At 41.0% G+C, this 17,815-nt stretch overlaps 1 long non-coding RNA gene across 1 annotated transcript; it reads right to left on the bottom strand.

Moving 5' to 3' along the window:
- Positions 1-2,684: 2,684 nt before the first annotated feature.
- Positions 2,685-17,796, bottom strand: LOC137842654 (uncharacterized). The gene is made up of 2 exons (XR_011089137.1): positions 12,623-17,796; positions 2,685-12,361 (listed from the first exon to the last, which is right to left on the bottom strand). It is a non-coding gene; the product is annotated as an uncharacterized lncRNA (long non-coding RNA).
- Between the last annotated feature and the right edge of the window lie 19 nt (positions 17,797-17,815).

Here is a 17,815-nt window from a genome sequence, read left to right on the forward strand (position 1 = left end):
AACCTACCAGGGGTGGTGCCCCGCTAGACCTTCTCTTCACAAACAGAGAAGGACTGGTGGAGGATGTGATTGTCGGGAGCCGTCTTGGGCAGAGTGACCACAAAATGGTGGAGTTCACTATTCTTGGCGAGGCCAGGAAGGGGACCAGTAAAACCGCTGTATTGGACTTTTGGAGGGCTGACTTTGGGCTGCTCAGGACACTAGTTGGTGGAGTCCCTTGGGAGGCGGTTCTGAAGGGCAGAGGGGTCCGGGAAGGCTGGGCGCTCTTCAAGAGGGAAATCTTAATGGCGCAGGAGCGGTCTGTCCCCATGTGCCCAAAGACGAGCCAGCGGGAAAAAGACCAGCCTGGCTCAACAGAGAACTGTGGCTTGAGCTTAGGAGAAAAAAGAGGGTTTATAATCTTTGGAAAAGTGGGCAGGCCACTAGGGAGGACTATAAAGATGTAGCGAGGCTGTGCAGGGACAAAATTAGGAAGGCCAAAGCTCATCTGGAGCTCAATCTGGCTACTGCCGTTAAAGGTAACAAAAAACGTTTTTATAAATACATCAACACAAAAAGGAGGACTAAGGAGAATCTCCATCCTTTACTGGATGCAGGGGGAAACTTAGTTACAAGAGATGAGGAAAAGGCGGAGGTGCTCAATGCCTTCTTTGCCTCAGTCTTTAGCAGCAATACCAGTTGTTCTCTGGATACCCAGTACCCTGAGCTGGTGGAAGGGGATGGGGAGCAGGATGTGGCCCTCACTATCCACGAAGAACTGGTTGGTGACCTGCTACGGCACTTGGATGTGCACAAATCGATGGGGCCGGATGGGATCCACCCAAGGGTACTGAGAGAACTGGCAGAGGAGCTGGCCAAGCCCCTATCCATCATTTATCAGCAGTCCTGGCTATCGGGGGAGGTCCCAGTTGACTGGCGGCTAGCAAACGTGACGCCCATCTACAAGAAGGGCCGGAGGGCAGACCCGGGAAACTACAGGCCTGTCAGTTTGACCTCAGTGCCAGGGAAGCTCATGGAGCAGATCCTCTTGAGAGTCATCACACAGCACTTGCAGGGCAAGCAGGCGATCAGGCCCTGTCAGCATGGGTTTATGGAAGGCAGGTCCTGCTTGACGAACCTGATCTCCTTCTATGACAAAGTGACACGCTGGGTGGATGAGGGAAAGGCTGTGGATGTGGTCTACCTTGACTTCAGCAAGGCTTTTGACACCATCTCCCATAGCATTCTCCTCAAGAAACTGGCTGCTCTTGACTTGGACTGGAGCACGCTTCGTTGGGTTAGAAACTGGCTGGATAGCCGGGCCCAAAGAGTCGTGGTAAATGGAGTCAAGTCCAGTTGGAGGCCAGTCACTAGTGGCGTCCCCCAGGGCTTGGTACTGGGGCCGGTCCTCTTTAATATCTTCATCGATGATCTGGACGAGGGCATTGAGTGCACCCTCACTAAGTTCGCAGATGACACCAAGTTAGGTGCATGTGTCGATCTGCTCGAGGGTAGGAAAGCTCTGCAGAAGGATCTGGATAGGCTGCACCGATGGGCTGAGGTCAACTGCATGAAGTTCAACAAGGCCAAGTGCCGGGTCCTCCACCTGGGGCGCAATAACCCCAAGCAGAGCTACAGGCTGGGAGATGAGTGGTTGGAGAGCTGCCAGGCAGAGAAGGACCTGGGAGTGATGGTGGATAGTCGGCTGAATATGAGCCAGCAGTGTGTTCAGGTGGCTAAGAAGGCCAACAGCATCCTGGCTTGTATCAGAAACAGTGTGACCAGCAGGACTAGGGAAGTGATCGTCCCCCTGTACTCGACTCTGGTGAGGCCACACCTCGAGTACTGTGTTCAGTTTTGGGACCCTCGCTACAAGAAGGACATCGAGGTGCTTGAGCGGGTCCAGAGAAGGGCGACCAAGCTGGTGAGGGGCCTGGAGAACAAGTCCTATGAGGAGCGGCTGAAGGAGCTGGGCTTGTTCAGCCTGGAGAAGAGGAGGCTCAGGGGCGACCTTACTGCTCTCTACAAGTACCTTAAAGGAGGGTGTAGTGAGGTGGGGGTTGGCCTGTTCTCCCACGTGCCTGGTGACAGGACGAGGGGGAATGGGCTAAAGTTGTGCCAGGGGAGTTTTCGGTTAGATGTTAGGAAGAACTTCTTTACCAAAAGGGTCATTAGACACTGGAACAGGCTGCCCAGGGAGGTGGTGGGGTCACCATCCCTGGAAGTCTTTAAAAGACGTATAGATGTAGAGCTTAGGGATATGGTTTAGTGGGGACTGTTAGTGTTAGGTCAGAGGTTGGACTTGATGATCTTGAGGTCTCTTCCAACCTAGAAATTCTGTGATTCTGTTTCAGCAGCTACCAGTTATATTGCCCTGCACCTTTTTTGCTTTGTGGTTTGAATAATGTTCAAACTTCTGTGTCTCAAGTGAATCTCTTTTTTGCTTGTTTGTTTAGTTTTGCTTTTATAAAGTACCCAACATTATTGCCAAATTGATTCAAACTGTGTGAACCCTGAGGACCTTAATAAAGTGCCCAGGTTTTGTGTTTAGACATTATTAAAGCACCCTTATTACAAATTGGTCTGCCTGTGTATCAAGGATGTTGCATTGAATGCTTGCTTGCCACTGTACAAAATGCAGACCAAGATATGGCCTCAGCCAGAGTCACATATAATAACAAATCACATACTCTGGCAGAGTCACATACAGTATCACATACAATAACAAATTTTATTTCAACACAAACATTAAAACTGAGAGAAGTATCAAGCGTCTCCCTCTATATGCATAGACACAGAGCTATTTTCACAAATCCTTTATACCAAGCTACAAAATCTTCACATCCAGTAGAACTTCTTGAAGGTAGTTCACATACATGATTTAGCATGTTCAAAGGATACATACACTATTTTCTTTGTAGAAAACTTACTTTGACAGGTGATGGTCTGAACAACAGGAAACAGGTACCACCTATAACCTTATACCTAAGTAAACTTAATCAAGGGGATGCCTATAGAAGAAAGTATAATGCCTTAAAGTGAAGTGAAGCAACATTACCAGTAATTACAGGATAACTGTGAGAGAAAATAACCAACAATGTCTGCTGTTATATGAGCTTGAGATTAATACAGTGCCTACGAACACTGGAAGATTCTTTCTAGGCTTTTTACTTGTGCAGTCATGTTCTCAGTATGCACACACAAATGTCCCTCAGAAAATACCTCTACAAGTCACTAGCAGGTTTTACCTAAGTTGTCTAGACAGCAAGGGTTCCAAACTGAAGAGTAGAACTCTAGTGAGTTCTAGTGGCCAGAAACCCTACTATTGCCACTGCTGAGGAAGAGTGTCATATAGATTAAGATCTTTTTAGACATGAAGTATCCATGTGAGAGAATGACTATACAAATATCTCAACCATGAAAAAAGTTTGTGTCAAAGATTGCTCTTCCTTAGACACCAGGCAATGAATAATGAGATGTACATCTCCATAAAGCACCACAGCACTTCAGTTTTGATATTTAAGGAGCAATATTTTTGGACATTTAGTATTACAAATGGCAAAATTCAGAAGAAAGGAGAGGATACTGGAATGGAACTGAGGAGGGACATGAGAATAAAAGTGAGGCTGCAGGGCACAACATCCAGCACAATGTTCTAGGCACATGGGTTTGCTTAAAGAAAGGGTAGCAGGGAATATAGATGGTCCCTACTATTTTGTAAAAGTAGTGTGTCTGCTGGGTTCAAACTGACATACATCAGTAGACAGAAGTACCAAGTGTCTGAAAATTAACAGCAGTGAGTTTCTGCTTCATGTGGAATGAGGTAAAAAGCTAATGCAGTGATTTAAATCTGGAAGGGAAAAAGATGCTGGACTGTGACATTAGCATGCAAGAATTGTGGCTTTGTATGGCTTAACTTGCATAAGTGAGGTGACTTTATAGCTGTTGAAGAAGGACCTACTGTAATAACTATGACAAGAGATACAGTATTGCAAGGACCACTACTTGAGCAAGAGAAGGAAATTTGACACAATACTTGGTAGCATGGGAAGCAAAAGGATGAGGGACCAGACAATGGTTCTTAAGTTGTAAACCCCTTGCACTAGTTTGGATCCTGCCTCTGCATGAGATATCTTTCATATGACTGGCAAAAGCAGCTGTATCACTCCTCCTTGGAGGGGAGAAAGTCAGACATATGGCTTTCCTTTCAGAAACAGAAAGGCACTTAACTTGAGGAGCCATTAATCGCCTATAAACACTACCAAGCCCACCTTTGCTAGCAGGGAAAGTGCTGCTATGAAATTTTAGTTGCATGGGATGATCACTTTGCTAAAATGTATGTATTGGATATCGATCAACAGCCATTTAAAAAGTAGAAATGACAAAGATATTTAAAAACATAGCAAATTAAAAAGATGAAAGCAGGAATTATCTGCTCTGAGAATAGAGAGAATTTTGTTGAGAAAAATGAAAAAGCAAAAGATGAAGAAGGTGAAGAGCATGTATTTAAGTCAGATATTCAGGGCAAGATTTCAAATAGGCAACTGCTGATCTCAAATTGATTGCAAGAGATTGTCAGGGAACATATGCAAAGGAATACAGTCACAATCACAGTTGTATGTATAGGGAACAGATATGTAGTAAAAGTATAAAAGGGATAGGGAAAACACTGAAATGACAGGGAGCCACCAAGTGGAAAAGAGGACATGAAATGAAGAGCCACTCACAGTAGTACCACCTCAGTCAGGTACAAAACTCTTGGAGAGCTGGAGTCTTAGGAGATTGCAATAAGATGAGGAATTGACACAAACCAGCCCAATTTCCACCCAGACCTGAGTGCCAGTAGCAAGTGGTCTGTGTGCAGTGATGGAGAGGGATGACCTATGGCACAAGTTATACCAGTGACAAAAAAAAAAAAAAAGGCAACCAAGTCAGAAGGAGCTGGCTGGATAACTGAGACCCCTGGGAGCACACAGCAGATTTAAAATAGCCAGGATTAAGGATGAAGGAAATGCAAAAGGTTGAGAGTTCATTTGATCTATCTATACCAGGGGAAAACAAAACAAACAAAAAAAAAAGGCAGAGAAAAAAAAAAATAACAGAGGCAGAGAAAGAAGAGAAATTACCCCAGCAAATCAAGAAAAGCAATTAGTGGGAAAAAAAAAAAAAAAAAAAAAAGGAAATTAAAAAGGTAGACCTAGAAATATTAAAGTAATGCATGAAGCAGAAGGGGGGACAGACATTTCAGGGTCTTACTCTTAGAGAACTTTTTTTTTTAGGAAAGATGAAGGAATATCTGGTGCGAGAGCAGTTTAAGCAGAGTAATGAGCCAACCAAAGTTTTCACTTCAACACCACAGGTAGAATTATCCCCCTCTTTGTTGAAGCAATTCTCTTGAGAAACACTAGGTCAGGTGTGAGAAAAGCGCAGCTCTGAAAATGGATGTGTAGTATTTTCTCTTAGAAAACAGTTTTCAAAAGTGCAAAAGTGAGTGTAGTTAGCATTCTCCCTTGTTATACTATATAAATAAGGTTAGCTTACCTGCCTACACATAGTACATTTAACATGTTGAAGACAAATTGACTCAGTAAATTCACTTGTCATAGAAAATGGTGAGAACAACATGTTGATGACATTGGAACAGTAAGAGACTGTATTCTAAATGTTCCAACGTCTTTGACACATTATTTCTGAGGTTCTAACATCACTGGCATAAGATTTCTTTTTTCTAAGATAATAGTATCATCTTTCACACTTTTTTTTGGCACCGAACAATACTGTTCCTACTGTGGACTTGCCTCTGTTTGTCCCAGTCCCTTACATTTATGGTATGGATCCACTTCTCATTGTGCCAGTAATCCTGCCCAGATTTTAGTTCACAAATGACAAGACTGGATCCATGTGATGAACAGAGGATAAAAATTATTTTCTAAGACATCATAACTATCCTGGCAATTAACACATGTTATGACCCCTCTTACCTGCTGAGTCACCACTCTGGGCATTGCAGGTTGTTCCAGTTAGGAGCAGAAACTGTTTGGTGTAGTCAGCTGTTTTCCTGATGTCATCCCATTTGCTTGAACAAAAAAAGGACTCAAATAGGAAGAGACTGTCTCAGTTCACAACTCAGTCATATGGCACAGTATTCAGCTGAAAAATGCTCCTTTAGCTTTTTGAAAGAACCAGAGTCCCAGTGCTTGTTCATTCTACACTTAAGCTTTCTCTTCTATACTTTTCACACACACATACAGCACTCCTTTCAAAGGGATTCCCATGGAAGACTGTGGCTGCAGATTGTGAATTCCTGAGCAGCTTTTTATATCTTTGGCTCTGGACATTGAATTTTGAAGTTCCATCACCTGTTGCAATTTCACGAGGAAGTTTTACGGCTTCTTACAACTTACAGAAGTAAGAGACAGTAATTAGGATAATAATCAAGGCGGTACATAACCACATCTCACTAACTTATTTACTCATCACTGCAGTTTAGGATAGTGTGACACCTTCAAGCTACCTCCAAAAGGAAATAAGAGAGTCTTCATAGAAGAAAGATAAATTATATAATTAAGAGACTATCCTGTCTTTCTATTCCGATGTTCCCATGTGCTACTCCAAACCAATTACACCTCATTGCATCTCTTTTGGGAGCTTTCCACTCCTTATGCAGTTTTTTTCAGGCTCCTTGGAGGCATCTCTTACAATGGGCCCCTGAACAGCATCTGTTGTGTGGGTAGAAGTTGCTAGCTGACACACCCCATGCATTGTATCCTACTGGATACAAGCAGCTTTTGCAATTTTGAGGCTGACAGGTATTCTCTCCATTTTCTGTTGGTAGAAAGGGAAGGAGATAATCTTAACCCTGAAAATACCCTCAGTTGGGCACAACAGATAAGTTATTTCAAAGACTGACCCCCAAATTATCTTCAATGACATTGTTTGTATTCACATCAGTTTTACATACAGACCTACCCAAGGTTTATTCAGTTTAAGTTTTCCAATAGATCTGGTCCAAATGCAGGATTTGTGGTTCAGTAGAAGTTTAAATGGACTTTTAGGATTTGATTTCAGTCCAAGTCAAATTAAAGAGAGATATTTTCAGGATTTTTTCTGAACCCCAAATGGTTTGGTTCCCCAAACCATTCAGCTGCTCAGTGATTACCACAGCTAAAACAAGCATTGACTTCACAAAGCATCAATAGAGACTCAAACTCCCAGTTCCAAGTAGTTCCATCTGTGATTTACTCTGTAGGGAGGACACAATAGTCTACAATTTTGCCAGAAACTCAGGAACTACCTTATATCAGAAACTGAACAGCACTTGAGAGGTATCTAACAAATGATCTTTGTTTCAGCAGTACTGTTGCTACTTAAAAAGTCTTATCTATAGCCCACCCGGCAGTCCCCATCTCTCCAGTTGGGGGATTCCATCCTAGTCCATGTGCCTAAGCTTCCTTTGAATCTCTGAATGAAAATGGTTATGTAGAAGAGCTGGTGTAATCCAGGCCTTGTCCCAGCACAACCCCCAGTCTGGGGAAGTACTACTCCTGGCTCACATAGTAAAAGCATTACTATTACTTAGTCCCAGTTATCCAAGGCTGCCTTCAGATATAACCCAGGAAGCATGTGACACTTTGGTTTCCCATTTTGCAACTCAAAGCTGCTAAGTGACCAAAAGAACTGTTAGTCTACAGGAACACCAGGCAGAAGACTTGCAGAAATCTCTAACCCCCAAGGATAAGGAGCCTGCACTTCTTACTAATTTAGAAGGAATAAAAAAATGTTAATTTGTGCCTGTAAGGGATAAGAAAGCCAGCATCAACTCTGATTTTCTCTGCTATCTTATCATAAATTTGTTCACTGAAATGGTAGTTACTTAATAGATTTCCTGTAGTTCTACAAGTCTACAGAAACACATGATTCATAATTTCTTCCCTGACCCATGTATATCTCACCCCCAAATTCCAAATCTAAATCATTTTCTCTGCTACAGTCTGTTCCACTTCATGTCTGCCAGGGAGAAGCAGAGCAGGGCTGTTCTCCAAAGGGAGGTGAGCCACAAGCCAGTGGGGATCCCAGTGCCACCAGTGCAGTGACCTCATTAACCAGATTAACCAGAGCCCAACCCACAGTACCTAAAGGACAATTTTGCAGGGCAAATCCAGAGACAGTGGCCAGGTCCCCCCTCCCCCCTCCCAAAAAAAAAAAAAAAAAAAAAAAAAGATTTTAAAGGCACTATTATGGTGGTGAAGCAGGTCTAAAGTCCAGCTAGAAAGTGTTCCTATAGGTCAGGGCTAAAATCACATCCAGCGATGACTAGGCAGGCCCGCGTAGAAAAAACAGACCCCTAATCAAGGCAGCACATAAATTAAGGCACAGAGTAAGCAGCTCCCCAGCATGCCTGTGACCTGCCACTGCTCCAATATAGCTCATACAAGAGCTGAATGCCCAAGGCTTAGCTTAAATAGAGCTCCTGGCTCCATGAGTGTGGGGTGGAGACCACAGGTGAAGCTAGTCAGGGTCATTAAGACTTATTACTGCATGCAGGGCCCTCATAATGCCTTCCCAAACAATGGTTGTTATGTTGTGAACCAGTTTAAAAAACCCCAATCAAATAAAAATTGCTACTCCTTATTCATGTGTACTTATTCATGTGATCTGCTTGGCAAAATATTGCCTCCCAGAGATTTTCCTTGTTACTTGTTTCCTGGACACTTTTTCTACATCTATTGTGTAACTTTTGTAACAGAAATTGTACCATGTTGTAACCCCTCAACCATTATCAAACCTCCAGCCATTTTCAAATGATGACATTACACTACAGCCTTCTTTTTCCGTTGATCTAAAACCAGCCAATAAAGCTTATCACCTACTGCTTTCTTTCCATCTTCTTTACCAAATTGCATTTCAAACCCCAAGCCATCACAGTGTGAACAGAGAGTTCTCACTGAGGTAAACTAAGGGAGAGACTATATTTCAAGATAGCTGTTACCAGTTGCACAGTGCTCTGATACCAGGTTCTTGCCATGGGAATGACTTGGTTTCTTGAGAATAATTGTAGCCACTGTTTTACTGGATTTGAACTGCTGCAAGATATAGGAAGGGAGGAAACAATCATCTCTTCCCAAACACGCTCATTCCCCTGAGCAATCAGTTCTTTGCTCCTTGCTTGTTTAGACTGGCATTTGGAATCAATCTCACAATAAACCTATCTGGACAAAATATCAATAGCAATCAACGTTAAGCCTGAACCAATGCTTTTGGGCTACTACAAAACCATAGCACTGAAGTTTTTCCAATCTGTGGTTAAAAGGAATTGCCCCTCTGGTTTCAAATCCAAAGAGCCAATTCTGGGATTGCCCAGTCTGTTCCAATCACAAGCTTCTTTCTATACAAACAGTTGTGAAAATGTTCCATAGTTTTAATCACTGGCAGAGCATCTAGTAATTTTTCCCAGGAGAGTTCAGCCATTGACTTATAATAAACTGTCATCCTGTGAAGTCATTTGCATTCCTGTATCAATACCTAGTCCATAAACACCAGCATTTTTGTCTAATTGAAAAGGGGGTTTGAAGCCCAGGCAGTTTAACACAGAAAAAGTCAGAAGAACCTTTTCATCTTTGTTTACTAAATCACACACTGACCACTGAAATAACATTCTTTTCCTAACATTTTTATGCAAATGACATGTAATATTGTGAAATGCACAAATAAACTTCCTCGAGTAGGATTAAAGTCCCACAAAACTGCACATCTGGGAGTCTCTGGGGAGCTGGCTGGTGTTGAAAGATCTTAAGAGTGGAATTTCCCTCCTCACAGTTCTGCACACCAGAGCTAAACTCATTGTTTTAAACCAATTCCTATGGCTTTGGGTACAGTTTCAAACCAGCAGCCTTAGGTTGATCCCAGCCTATATTTGTAAACGTATCTAATTTTGTTCGAAGATATTAGCATAAGACCAGTATATTAACTAGGTGTAGAGAACAGGCCGGTAGGAGTTCTGGACCAAAGCCTTCTCTGATGGTCTCTCTTGCGTAACTGCCCACTATGAAAATTAAAGGCCATCATGTTGAAGTGCCACACACTTTGTCTTCAATAATAGCATTTTTCTCATCTTCTGGGCCATTTTCTATTGCCAATCTTTGCTTAATATTCAGTCTGAAAAATCAGATAAAACTGTTACAGGGTCTGGGGAACCATCACTATTCATAGTGACTCAGAGGAAGCCTTTTAAAGTGTTCAAGGTAGTTTCTACACAAGAACCAAATCTGCCTTCATTTTTTTCTCTTACAAGAATTATTGTTGATGCACAAGAACAGTTGAAGACTTATTTATGCTCTTCTGTTTTTCGATGTCCTTTGTGGCTTCTTCTTTCTTTGCTTGATGTTATAAACAGGTGGATTTGATTGAGGTGGATGTTTGAGGTGCTGGTTCTCCCTTTGATAGCCTTGGAATACTGCAGCCTCCGTCCTTCCTGAATCAAAGAGAAAGTCATGATGTTTATCCAAAAGGTCTTTGGGGCAATATCAAACCAGGTACTATTGAAGCCAAGGATAGAAAAATGGGGGCTTGCCTAATCGCATTAATGATTTCTAAATAAAACAATTGTACTTATTAAAGCCAGGAATGGAAGAATGGGGGTTTGCTTAATCACATTAAAATAGATATTGCTAAGTGTCTTTGCTTACTACTATGCAAATTAACTGAAACAATGAGTCTTGTGGCCCCTCACAGAGGATGCTTCCTGACACAAATGAGGAACCTGTCTCAAAAACCAGCTGAGACCAACCTTGTGGTTTGGACAAGAGCCAAGGAGCAGCTAGGTCTGTACAAAGGCAGGGGGTCAACTAGTGGTGATGAAGAAGAGTTATCAACCTTCTTCCCACAACCTCCCCCCCCCCCGACGACCACCACCTGCGCAAGTGCAGACAGAAGGAGTTTATGGAAATGACTTCTTGGAGCTAATTTCAATACAAATCGGGGATAGGTTATGCATATGTATCGGCATATTGGGAAACTTCATGCATATGTAACACTTTACTGCATATAACCATAGCAAGTTGCCGTGTTAGGGCGCTCATGCCTTTGGGAGCTATCCTGCATGTGCCTGGTGCCAAAACAAACCACATACCTGCTTTATAACTGATTTGGTTTGAGTTGTAGAGTTCTTCCATGAATCACTATATCAAAATAAATCTAACAGAAACAAACCTTCAACTTCATCCCTTTAGTGTTCCTCCTGTACACGATTCATTTACACCAGTGGTTTTACATTTTTACATATTGTGTCACTTTTTTTTTCCTTTTTACTGTTCACTACACATTAGCTACATTATCAAACATAAAAATTTTCTCCTGCTTCAGAACTACTGAAAACCTAACATATCAGATCCTCCTGCAAACTTTATCTAAAAGTTTCAACCAAAGGTTTCTTCCTCTGGAAGACTACCATAATATTAAACTACGTTTATTGTTACAGAACAGTTTGTTCACACTGGTAAATTACTTGCTCCACACTAACAGATCTTGAATGAATTTGGCACAGGCTGGATTTACAGGGTACCACCTGTCAACTACCAGTTGACTAAAATTTAGTCACCAAAACTGCACAAGGAAACACTCATTTAGAGTCTGCACAGCCAAGCTGGCCTATTAATTGTCATTTTTGAAGCTATGTCTACTTTGGTCAGTAACCAAGCTCCCATTCTTATTTCTCAAGTATATGCTGGCAGTGGGTTCTGGCTCTTCCATGCTTTCCCTAAGGATGGTGTCCCTGTTTTCTGGCTAGCTGTGTAACAATAATCTTTCCTTTTTTTTTTTTTTTTTTTTTTGTCTGCATTTTTTCAAACTATTTATTTGCATTACTGTAACCTTGGTCTTACAAGCCAACTGTACTATTTTTGATAGCTCGAAAAATGAGACTACCATCCCTTTTCCAGCGTGTATACTGGCCACAAAGCTGTGTTTACAGTGCTCATGGCAGTCAGTTCTCAGCCTCCTTATGAGCACCTGCTTGCCATCTTAGAGCAACGGGGGACAGCTTTATGGGCAAATTCCATTGCATTCCTGCAGGCCTGTAACTTCATTTCACTCACCTCAGTCCTGAGAAACATACAAAAATTAATTTGGTGGTAAGTTATCTATCCCAGAAATGTTCAGTGATAAGTGTGCATTCTACAAGCCTCTGTCATCCTCTGCAGGTGAAGTGAGGACTCTCTTTTCTCCTTCTTCCTCACTCCTGGTTATCCTCTGACACCCCCAGTCTTTAAACCAAAAGCTCAGGACTTCCTCCGTGATCAGGATAATGCCTTCTTGTTCTGTTGGGTAAGTTGTGTGTCATTCAAACTGTATATTACATCTTTTCTGTCCTTTATCCAGCTGTCCCCTACCAGAGAAATAGCAGATCATTTCAAGGAGAGGCTAATTATTCCATTTATGCTTAAATTGAAGGTGCAACAGAAGAGGAAACACTTGATGCCTTTCACCAGGCTGCAACAGAGAGTGGCTAGCTACTCAGATGTTGGACATACCGTCTTGTTGAAGGTCAAACAGTGCAGTCATTGTACTGTTAGGAACAGAAAGGAGGACTTTTTTCTCATGTTTTTTTTTTTTTTTTCTCTAAGGGGTAAATGCATACTTCCCTTACCTCTGAATTTCTGTGCCATGATGGGTTTATTTGACTCCATTGTGTGCTTCTGTGATTTAATTATTGGGGTGAGTAAAATAAAGCTGCAGCTCTTCTTTTGCTGTATTAGTGCAGTTTAATTACATTTGGGAAAGGCGAAAAGGAGAGTGGGAGCTTGCCAACATTAATGCTGTCTGTCATTCACAGCCCATTGATGACAAGGAGTTGAAAGCTTGGCAGTTACTCTGGTAATCAGCAACCTGGCTGATGACGAATGGAAAAGATTATGTGAAATTTCCTGAAAGGGGGGAAAAAAGAGTTCTCCAAAGAAATAACATACAAAACAAGAACAAAGGGCAAAAAAACCCAAACCCCAACTTCTACATCCAACAGTAAATTCCTTTTATAATGTTTACATGAAAGACACTACATGAAACAGTTATAATAAATGAAAAATTCCACTAGTAAACCATGTTTAGTGTCTATAAAAGGGATCTATGTTCCTAAAATAGAAGCACAAATATGACCACTGGATTGTTGTTAAAAGTAATTTGGAAATGGACTTTTTCCCCTGAGCTGAAGAGTACATATCACTTGCAAAAAAAACAACAAAATACCTTTCATCACTAGAGATGGCATCTCAGTTACATTTTTTGATTTATAGCATGGAAAAGAAAGTAATCTTTAGAGCTGTTCCAAATATATAATTCCTAATCTTTCAAAATATTACGCTTTTTGTTTTTGTTTTTATTCACTTTGCTTAATTTTCTCTTTTTAATATAGGAGAATGCAGACTTATTTCATTTTACTATTAATAATACAGGCAACTTCTGTCCAGGCTTTAAGGTTATTTGTAGCACTCCAGCATCCAGCACAGTATTAAACTTCAAGGAAGGCTCCAGGAAAATGCAACTGGGAACTACATCAAGAAAGAAGAGAAATTCTACAGTACTTACGTGCTTTTGATGTGACCCATACAATGGATGATTTGTGACATCTCTCATTTGTCTTAATTAAAAGCTGAATATAATTCTGAAGCCATTTTTGGCATCTTTGGGATAAAACAATGCTGGCTTGTCTGAAATTATGTCTTGTCATTTTTCTGTGGCTGTTGGATGTACCTACTTGATTTCATACTTCACATAATTAAACACATCAAGAAATCATACTGATACTTGTTCATTGCAAAGTGGGAATGACAATCCAGAAAATATTTCTGGCTGAGTGCAGCTAAATCTCTTTGGTTAAAAAGGCTATCTTTTTGAAATGAAGTTTCTTTTATGCATCTCTCTCACTTCACCTTCTCACAGCCTTCTGCCCAGTCCCCTTCATTTGAAAAGTACTCTGCATTTGGGATTCTGGACTTCAGCCTTTCATTTCACTTGTAATGGAGAAATTAAAAGGTCCTACAGTATCTATAGTATTACTATATTTTTAAGAATATGAAAAGCCTGTAGAATTGATCAATGTGCAATTGTTTGATTGGTATGCAAACATTCGAGTCTTTTGTCTCCTCCATTTCGTCAAACAACATAATGCAAGAAAAAAAAAAGAGGGTTTTAATCATGGTGTCAGGCAACTTAAAATTTACCAGCAGGTCATGTTGACTGTGCAAGACTGTGAATAGGGAAATTCTCTTTCACAGTGTTGAACAGATACACCACCATGTGGCTTCAGGCTTTTTCCCCATAGGCAGAATACTGCAGTTCTGTATTTTAGGAGGCGTGGGAGGGAATACCTCGCCACAATTGAAAGATCACTGAGGTTTACTGGAAAACTACATATGAATAAGAATGATTTGACTAATACATTTAATATTATGAAATAATGTATATAATATTAGATGAAAAACATAATGCATATTAATGACCTCCACTAAAGAAATGACAATAGAATATTAGTCATGCATCAGACCCAGTTTTAAATTTCTCTGGGAAAGAGAAACGGGGGGACAAAAAAAACAAACTTTTTTGTGTGTGTACATTAACAACGAAGTTCTACTGCCCAAGTAACAGATCTCTCCATTGGTGGAGAATGAAGTAATAAGGCTAATTTATAGATAAGGCTTCTTACATATGTCATTTCCTCTACGTGGTAATCATGTGCAGGCACAACTTGATGGTCTTCTTTATTTGTCCAGGTTTTATGGCCATAGAGCAAAGCACCAGGGTACATGTACACTTACTTGCATGCAGAATAGTCAAGAGTCCAGGCTAGGACCACACTGAATGTGTAGATCAGCTGTAGTTGCACATATGCATTAAACCTGATCCATCAGAGGAACATTGTGGGATCCTAAATCAGACTAGTCTAGGAGGTATCGGCATAGCGCGTATGTGTAGACTAGCTTTGCAGCGCACGTGCAGGAAGTCTGACATGTCAAGCACAGAGGATACCAGATAACACAAGAGATGATTGACTGAAGATTTCAGAGCTAGAGAATGCCACTCAGCAGTGGTCTACCGTTCCTCCTCTGCAGTGATGCTGTGCTGACAGAAGTCTGCTGGCCCCATATCTGTAAAAATCAAACTATTTGAGAAACATAAAAAAAATCCTGAAGTAGGTATGATCCGTTCACCCACTGAAAAATGGGTGGTTTTGAAGTATGGATTTAAATTAAACTACATATAAAGAATTAACAATGACCAAAGTCCCAAATGAAATACAAATATTTAGCAGAAATAAAGAGATGTGCTGTTATACAGGGCTATCTTTACTATCCATTTCTGCCTTCCCCAGTGTTCTCCTGAACTTCATTTGCCCACCTTAAAGTAACATTCTGTTTGTACAATCAAAGGCAACTATAAATAGTTGAATAAAACCCTAAAGTTGAAAAGAGAACCTTAAAGGGGTTCTTTGCATTACTATTCCTTGAATTTGATCAAGATACCATTAGAAGTACTGTCCTAAATGGACACCATTATTCCATCATATTTCCCCCCAGAATTTAATATTTTTAAAAAAATCAACCTTCTCCCCCCTATATATACATCTGCATCTCTTCCAATTACATGTGATACTGGAGGTAATTTAGATCTTGCTGTCATGTACTGAAGTGAGTTCAGATAGTCAATCAAAAGAGGCGTTTGCTGCTGAAGTTTTGATGGTGATGCCAGTGAATTGACTGAAGCCACTGGCTAAGCGTATGGAACAGGATTTAAATGATGCAGGAGAGCAATTTCTGAGAGCTGCAGTGTCTTCTATAGGCAGAGTAAGTGTCTTTGTTTCAAGCCATGCAAGAAGTTCAGTTAAGAACTATTTAACTCAAAGCTGAAACATCAACGTAAGACTAGAAAAAAATTGCCTATTTTCCTCTGTCAATCTACAACTAAACCTAAGCAAGAAAGGACAAGATCTGTCTTCTCTAAGACCATGAAGGTGATGGCTACTACATGCTTCAAATTTAATTCCTTTTCTACATGTCATTATTTCAGTTGTTTCATAAAGTATTTTAAAAGACAAACATGCTTTTAAAATGCATCAAGAACATTTAAGGTAGTCTTAATTAATGAACAATTTAAAATGATGTCATGTAAATTTTAACTGAATGTCAGTTTTCATACGAACAGAACTTGACAAATCATAAGTAAACAACTAAAAATGTAAAGTATAATTCACTTTTTGTAACAATAGAGCTTAAGAAATTAATGTTCTGAATAAAGATTTAAAAGCTAAAATAGAATAATACAATGTGTACGGATACATCATCCCTTAGCTGAAGAGCAATCAGAATAGCCATATTTGGTAATACGGCTGCAAATTTATGTTTACATGTTTAACAGTTTAACAAAAAAAGTAAAAAGTTTCTCTTAGGCAAGACAACTAAAAATTTAAAAAGTAAAAACAAATGGTAACAATGAAAAACCCCACACTTAAGTTACCAAGATGTTCTTTTTTCTGCCTCAAGTATTAAACAATAATTAAAAGGAAGGATTTATGTCAAGCCAACCTTACCATATCTGGAATATTTCATCAACAATTTTAATATTAAAGACAAAAATAATTACCAGTATTTTTTTTTTTAAGGAATTTAATACTCATATTTCCTGTGGGGAAACTACACAGCCTCAAGATTTCCAAAAACGGGTGCCTGTAATTACTTTTCTAAGCTTGTATTCATGCATGTGAGTACGTGAATTGATTGTGAATATGTTCTCCAGCTTCTAATAGGTCCTGAACATTAGGCTGATCAAAAAAATTTCAAGCTCATTTATATTGTAAAAATACTGACATGTCAAAATGCAAACTTTCAAGATAAATACATGTTTTGCCAGTAACGGAAACTGTGAGGGAGGGTCTTCAGGTCCAATTTTTGGTTTCTGATACACAGCTTGGCCTCGTCTCCATCTGTGCAGAGAGTAGATAGTAGATAGTACCTACTATCTACTAGTTACAGGCCTGCAGTGAGTAGACAGTACCTACTCTGTGGGTAGCTGAAGTATTCACCCCCTACGTGGAGGCCTGTGTTCAAGTTTGGCCTCCACTTTAGGGACACGCTGACTACTGGGCTAGTCTAAGGTGGATTGCTTTATTTCCTCCAGATTTTTTTCCTAATGCCACCTCTTTCATGCTTACATAGAACAAATGTCCAAATCCAAAATCTTGATAGAATGGATGTTTTCCCACACAAATTTTTTTTCAATGACTGTTTTATCAGTGATAAAGTCACCAGGTGCGCTAAAAGCAGATGTAACTCTACTAATTGTTGCTAGCTACCCAGCACACTTCCTTCCCTAGTAGGCGATCCAGAAACAAGCGTGCGGGAATTCAATTTATTCTTGGAAGGCTTTTCAAATATTTCATTTCAGAATCGCTCAACAACTGCACAGCAATGCCCTTTACATGTCAGTTGCCTCTCCTCGATGTACACATTTAACTCTTCTGCTCCCTACTCATCACATCGGAGGAGTATTATGTATTTACGATTCTATCATGGCCTGATTTGGGAGCTGGCAGGAGCCGTGCATGCTCAGTGCCTCTGAGGAGCACGCTAGCCGCTGGCGGGGCCGCGGCCTGCCCCCATGGCATCCCAACTTCCAGCACCCCACAAGTACCATGCAGACCAACACCCCCGGCACCCCGTTCTTCTCTGCAGGGCCCACAGCGGCTCCCCCGGCCTCAAAGGCCCCGGGGCCCGAGAGGGAAAGTCCGTGAGGGGGGCTCCGGACGGGGGGCGGCAGCCGCAGACCCCAACGGGCCGCCCGCCCTCCCGCC

The sequence above is a fragment of the Anas acuta genome, chromosome 1 (genome assembly GCF_963932015.1).
Source record: "Anas acuta chromosome 1, bAnaAcu1.1, whole genome shotgun sequence".
NCBI classification, from domain to species: domain Eukaryota; kingdom Metazoa; phylum Chordata; class Aves; order Anseriformes; family Anatidae; genus Anas; species Anas acuta.